This window comes from Macrobrachium nipponense, chromosome 14 (genome assembly GCF_015104395.2).
Source record: "Macrobrachium nipponense isolate FS-2020 chromosome 14, ASM1510439v2, whole genome shotgun sequence".
NCBI classification, from domain to species: Eukaryota; Metazoa; Arthropoda; class Malacostraca; order Decapoda; family Palaemonidae; genus Macrobrachium; species Macrobrachium nipponense.
Window position 1 is genome coordinate 97,414,088 of NC_087207.1, and position 7,709 is coordinate 97,421,796.

Below are 7,709 nucleotides of genomic sequence, written 5' to 3' on the forward strand. Positions count from 1 at the left end.
CTAGTAAAGATACACGAATTTCATCAACTGTCTACAAGCAATATTTAATTATTAAATTTTATCATAACGGCGAATCGAAATTTCCAAGTAGGACCACACCTGGTTTTTCTAGGATATTCTGAATAGGTCTCGTGATACTTAGAAGAAGGGAAGTTTTATTAACAATGAAAGATTTCCTATAGTATCCCACCCTGGATGGAGAATCGGCATCCAAATCTGCTGCAACTCGTAGCGACCTTTCATACCAATGCAAACTTGGCGTCGGTTCAGCAATCAGCATACCTGGATTCCAAAGCAGGTAACTGGATCCTCATTACCAGGAAAACGACTTGATTCGATAAGCCCAATGCTTCATTCAAGTTCAAACTGACCTGCAATATTGGCATTGAGATTGCTGTTGAACGTAGATTGCTTCAGTTTAAACTAGGCTTCATTTAATATGAAGTCACTTCAATCAACATATAATGAATTCCTGTTAACACTATAATCGGCATAAATAGGAAATGTCATCTTGCAATTCTCCCTCGCGCGTTTCATTCATAAAAGAGAGAGAGAGAGGAGATGAGAGAGAGAGAGAGAGAGAGAGAGAGAGAGAAGACAAATTAATGGATCAAGTTTATACAGGCCTTGACTGACTTTCATATCCTCACAAAAGTTTTCTTTTGTCAAAGGAATCTTTCAACATCTACGGCAATGAGTTTACTATCTGCTGAGCAGCGCCAAGATCAATTGCGAAGAAAAATGAATGAGTAAACAAGTAAAAAAATGCGCCGACGTTTCTTCGGCGCCATCGAGTTTTCTGTGCAGCGTATAATGCTGTATAAACTTTCTTCGACGCCCAATGAAGCTTTTAACCGAGGCCCATGAAACTTTCAGCCGCCAAACGGTGTTGGCCCGTGTCTATGGGACCTACAACGCTGCCAGACGTACGATTATGGCTAACTTTAAGCTCTAATGAAATAAAACCCACTGAGGCTACAGGGCTGCACTTTAGGACGATTGATGATTGGAGGGTGGATGATCAACATACCAATTTGCAGCCCTCTAGCACCAGTAGCTTTTAAGATCTGAGTGCTGACAAAAAAGTGCCGACGGACGGACAGACAAATAGCCAATACAAAAGTTTTCTTTGAGAGAGAGAAAAAAAAAATAACATATGAGACATGTATTGAAAGGCCAGCTCCCGAAAGAAAATGAAGCTCGGATTCAAATTGTCTGATCGGAAAACTGATGATATTCGATATTCATCAGTTCACATATATCTTTCATATTCGGTTCCGTTTCACTGGGCCATTAGTATCATTCAAGCTCGACTTCTATAAACAGAATTAAACAAATGCTGGCTAAGTTTTATTTGCCTCCGCTGCGACGAAGTTAATACAGACGGTTACATAATAAATAACTGAGCGAAGGGGGAAAAAAATTCCGCAATATTTCGTGAGGATTTCTCGTTCGCTTTCATTTTTTCTTGGATGAAGAATGAGCGCGAACTGACATCATTTTTCACTCTGTTCATTATGGAATGCCATTCAAACAACTCGCCAGCGAACACCCACTGCTCTACAATGTGGAGTCTTTAGACTTTCCTGTTAATGAAGAAGAAAATATCGATTTACATGCGTAAAATGTCATCAAGTCTCATCTTTCACGGAATGTGTTAATAATTACTTGGCGATCTGAATATTATGTCAAATGATGCGAAGGGGTGTCATTAGATGCCATGATATAGGAGATATTTATCAATCAATCATTTCGTTTAATTATATAGACTCAAAATATTTATGTTTATTCCTCTTCACGTCATTGTTCCCTTGTATACTTGTTCCATATGAACAGGCGTAACGAAATAATTTGGCCTTCTATCGGGAAACTTTTTTTTCGTTACAAATGCAGTGATTTCAAAACAGCATTTTTATTTTAACGGAGGGCAATTTTAAGAGCTATCACCGTTGCTATAGTCATTATAATTACCCTTATGTTAACATCAGCATCAGTCTTGTATATCCATTTCAAATAATGAAATATCAGTTTAGGCATGTAGAAATACTTTGGAAGAGGAGAGAGAGAGAGAGAGGACGAGAGAGAGAGAGAGAGAGAATACCAGACATCCTATTTTTTTTTGTTGCTCAGCTAACGAAAAATGTTCCAAACACTAAGGAAATTTGTCATAAGAAAAGCAGTCGTTATATTTCACAAATTTAAAGGAATTTCATAAACAGAAATCAAGTACACACTGGAGAAGGTAAAATAATAATAATAAAAAGGCAAATGAATGTAAGGAAAGAGACAAAATGAAAAATAAATCTGCAAGGCCACTAGGGGTGAAGAAATTCAGGTTGTATTCCATTTCACATCCCGAGCTGCGGAAATATGGTCTGTCCGCCATGACCATCAACGTCATCATCATCATCACCATTTTCCGTTCATTTCGGAGGCCCCTTCATATGGCCTTTATTGGTGGACGCCATTTATTCACCGCGTAGTTTGAGGTCCAAAGAGAACTTTCTTTAAATTGTTCTTTTTAAATGACGCTTGGATTTCACACCCTCTTCATTATTAAGTGATCTGGGCGTCATGGAATGTCATATCACCACAAGAATTAATTTTGTCCGTTTCCTTCGTGTATTTCTTCTCATGGAATGTTTCTGTTGGAGTTCTTACATTCCTCATCGCCAGGTAAGCAAAAACATCTATGTAACCCAAAATTCCTATAATAAAGTTCAAGAAAGTTCGCCATTAATGATGCAGTAAGTTTTAATAAATACATTTATAACAATTAAATAAATACACTGATAAATGATAAAATGAAGTAAAGCTGTCTTTTTACTTTTTGCACCGGTAAAATGGGTTATCTCTTTAAGAAAAAATATGTTAAGGAAGCATGTTTTTTTTTTTGTTTTTTTTTTTATTCCTACGTTGAATTTTGCACAAAGTTGGTCGTAGCCAAACCATCTCGATGTTGATGACAATCCCAGAACCGCCTGTGGCAGTCCCAGAAGGCCACATGGACTCGAAAGCGCTTCTTGGGGTTTTATGCACACCCGTATTTCTCCTTCCTTCGGGGATGTAAAGGAAGCAGTAAATATCCAGGGGGAAAGGAACCAAACTTTTGCTCATGCCCCTCCTCTGCTTGTTAAATTCAAGACAGTTGTTTTGCTTCTCCTAAGCTCAGATATATTTGCTTGGGGCTACCTTGCATGGACTGACACAAAAAAAAAAATAAATAAATAAATAAATAGAGGAAACAACATCACTTCTTCAAAGATTTTTTTAAGCCCGGAAAATAACAGGATCGAACACCACGAGGGAAGAGTATATCATATGTGGAGACAGTATATCATTCTGAAAGTAATCTGTCAAGATTGAATGAGATTGACTTTGCTGTCGAAAATGAAAAATCAGTCAACTTTCTTTAAATCCTAACTTGCTATGGAAAGGAGCAATATATTACTGTGTTTTACATTATATATATATATATATCTATATATATATATATATATATAATATATATATATACGTTAAGTAATTAACAAATCAAATAGTGCCGCTATGAAAATCCCAGAAACTGTAAATCCCTTTTATGAAGAACCTGGTATTTAAAGGAATAAATTTTTGTCAATTATCACCATTCATAAAATAACAGTTATCAGCAGCTGCTCAATTCTCCACCCTGGACTTGGAAGTGGGTGGCTGTATGGACCACTTTGGCACTGTGGAATGAGTGAGGTACACAACGTCTGGCATTCTCCTAAATCGGCAAATTAAGGATGCACTGAAATTCTCGATATAAAACGCGTTAAATGTAATTGGGACTTGCGTAAGGCAGAGATTGTACAAGTTAGCAATATAAATAAACATTTCTAGCTACAATCAAAAATATTTCTTCACTTCACTTAGCCTCAGAAGGAGATGTGAATCTGAGTTATATATATGAGAGCAGACAGTAATTAAGGAAGGAAAAGAATTGTGCGTCGGGCAAATTTCATAACCAAACCTACCTTGTGTTTTGACAATCGTAGTCTTGAGTAGAGACAAGCGTGGGTGATGAGCATAAGGGGAGAAAGGTCTCGACCCCGGAAAGTGATAAGGAGGTGTCTGACCGAGAGATCACGCCAGTGTGAACAGATTGGAGTCTGTTATAGGAATAACTAAGAGAGAGCCTGACTCGCTGCTACAGCCGCCTTATTCCTCTCTCATTTCTTTGTATATTCACATCTGGGCACCGGCTTTTCCAATGTTGACAGTTTTGCCTGGAATGAAATTTGACGACAGCACCAGGTGTGGAAAAAGATGGCAATGGGGCATCATTTAGCTGTAGGAGAGGTGGAATATTTGGGGGTAGGAGCTGCCATGTCCAATTCTTAACTACTAGGAAAGGGGAAGACACGGCTGCTGTGAGTTGATGTGGGTGGCCTTGATTTAATAAGAAGTGAAAAAAAAATATCATACTTATATTTTTACTGAGGTAGAGCGAATTAGATATTAAAGGACATTTGTAGCTCGAATTATTTATATGAATCAGGGGTGATGTGATAATTATTCATAATATGGGTACGTGCATCAAACGTTTGAATTGTCTAACATGGTAGAGGGGGTTTCATATCGATTTTAATTACGAAAAACCGAGTTCGACAGTGATTTGTAAGGTCAGAATCGGTATGAACTTATAGCCTCACTGTTAGTCGAATTGGTAGTGTCACTGTTGGTCCTGATTTCGTGCCTGCCCGCAGGACGGTGGTTCGATCCCATGAGGGGACGAAATTATCAACTAAAAAATTCCCCTTCTGTACATATATGAAAATATATCAATTCCAAGGTAAAGCGAATTAGATATTAAAGGACATTTGTAGTTCGAATGTTTTATATGAATCACGGTGATGTGATAATTATTCATATATATATATATATATATATATATATATATATATATATATATATATAATATATATATACACACACACAAATTTAAATATTCCGTTGGTAGTTCATGGCAATCGAAATAAAACCCTGACTCATCAAAGCAATATCAAGCACATGGTTAATAATGACTACACTCAACACATCGAAGCGATGCCTTTGAAACAGAAAGCAGAAGAGATCAGGATAGAAGACACTGACTCTTCTTAGTAATGAAGAGTGAAACATTTCTGTGAAACTATAGTTGCTGACATTTTGAGAGGCCTCTGACGCGAGATCAAAGCTCACTCGTTATCGGTGACAAGAACCGCACATTGATGAATGACGTTGATTTGCACTGTCAACAATTTTGATATTATATTCCAATCTTTTGTGCAATCGCGGTTTGTTTCCTCAAACTGGTCAGATATGTGGAACTATATTCATCGTGGTTACCCGAAATCTACCATATTTTTCATAAATATATTATAATTTAGAAGTATGTAGGTATCAACCCCTACTTAGTAATTTCATAGATTTTCTACAATTACGAAGATTGCAGTATTAACATACCACGGACACATTAAATGAGATCTGTGACTGAATAAGACGAGTCTTTCGGTCGTGGAGGCAGAAGTCTGCAGATATTTGTTCCAATAGATTTGTTACCCTTTTTTTCCTCTTCAGGAAACTTCTGATGAAATGACGGATCATCCCGGAGCAGCTGCCTCCTCACCGAAGGACCTTTGACCAATGAAGCTCAATCACGAAGTTTCCTCTCTTTGGCTTCCATGATTGAAGTCATTAGTTTTTTTATCTAAGCTATGAAGAGTACGTTTATTTCTCCTTTATTCAATTGTTTATCGTAATACTGAGGTGGAAACCCCAAAAGTGATCAGATATACCTCATCCCTATGGACGTGGGACATTTTATAAATACAAAATCTGTGAATGTGAACTTTGGCTCTAACTTAACACAGCTGCACAGAGCGAGCAAAACTGCATCAGAGATGAAACGGAGGCAATAAAAGTCCAACATGAAAAAGAACTGAATTGACGGTTTGAGGAAAAGTGAGTTATCTGTCGAAGGCTGAGTGCAACGCGAATTCGGATGACAGCCGTCAAACTATACTGACGGCATCCACATGGCGGGCGCTTTTCTATTCCAGCCAATATTACGGTCAGAAGGTTGTTTGCAGTTCCCTCGGGGCACCAGTGTTTCTGTAAATACATAAACGCTCCCCTGGGTACAGGGAGAGATGCGGGTATAGCCATAAATATGAATAATCATATTTATGGATTCATTCTTACAGATCAGATAAATTCAATCCACCTACTTACACATACCAAATCGTCTTCATACCGCCAAAAAGTTGTAGGTGATGGCATCCATCAGTTATTTTTCAGTCAGAACGTAATGCAAGCAAACCCTTGATGTATGCGTGAAATCCCTCGAGGAATATTACCCGTGAATCTTAACAACTTGCTTAATTAATTAATCCATAAGAGCTGAGGGACTGCGGTGAGAAGATTGTTTATTATTAAAATTCGAATTCCGCATTATCTGTAACTTGTTGATTACGTATATACACGTGCAATGAATTGCCTAATTAACTTCTAATGGATCTCTCTCTCTCTCTCTCTCTCTATCTCTAGTAATAAGAACATGCATTTCGGGAAAATGTTGCTTTGATATAAAAAAAAAATAAGTACAAGCATATTCAAGTAGAACAGCGAAAATGTAGGAACATACATTCTCTCTCTCTCTCTCTCTCTCTCTCTCTCTCTCTCTCTCTCTCGTAATCAGAGTAAAAATCTCATTAATACATGGCTTAGATATAAAAAAAGATTGGTAAGTACAGGCTTATTCAAATATAGCTCAATATAGGAACATACATTCTCTCTCTCTTTCACTTCAACTTCTAGCCTGTAAACCAGCGCCTCCCTTTCACTAAACCAGGTCTCTGGTAATATTCTGTAACCATTAAAGTTCAAAATTAGAGCTGAGAGCTGAAGGAACCAAAGCCAAGGGCCAGAAAGTGCGACACTTTTCCATAAACCCAGAATATGCTGACTTTACTCTCTGGGTCAAGGATGTCTCGGTGAGAAGATTATGACTGTTTGCAAATTTGAGTGTTAATAGCTACTTCGTCCTTCTGACGCCCAGGGCGGTGATGCCGTCATAGCAAGATCAGAAACTGCTTGATTTTCAATGAAACAAGAAATCAGCAGAATGTGGCGAATAATGGCTGACGAAGAATCAGCATTGTCTGACTCTTGTGACATCAGGGATGAATTGGTAAACTGTGGTCGACTGATCAGAGTGCAGTCGGAATTTTGACGTCTATTAACGATTTTAATCCTTAAACAAAGATTGCAGGACGATGATAAACATATGATTCGTAGTTAGTTATGTCTCAGTAAGAAAGAAAGAGAGAGAGAGAGAGAGAGAGAGAGAGAGAGAGAGAGAGAGAGAGCACTGAAATAATTTAGTTCTCTCTCAGGTATTTACAGAACGATTCAGAGAAACAGAAGTTCCCAACGAACGTAATCACTGGAATTGGTCCCGAGTGAAATGGATTGTGAACGGAGCTTCCTTCTAAAGGATCCTTTCATTTTCACCCACTAATTCTTTTATAGATTTATTCAGTAACTGCAAACAGATGGGAGTTTTAGTTATTAGCGAGATGATAATCATCTCTGATCCTTTCTCTAACGACAGGTTTCCCTAAGCATATAAAAGCATCTATAACTGATCTATTACTCCCTAAAACCCCCTAAGCCTTCGAGGTAGGCGTTGTTGCCATATTATA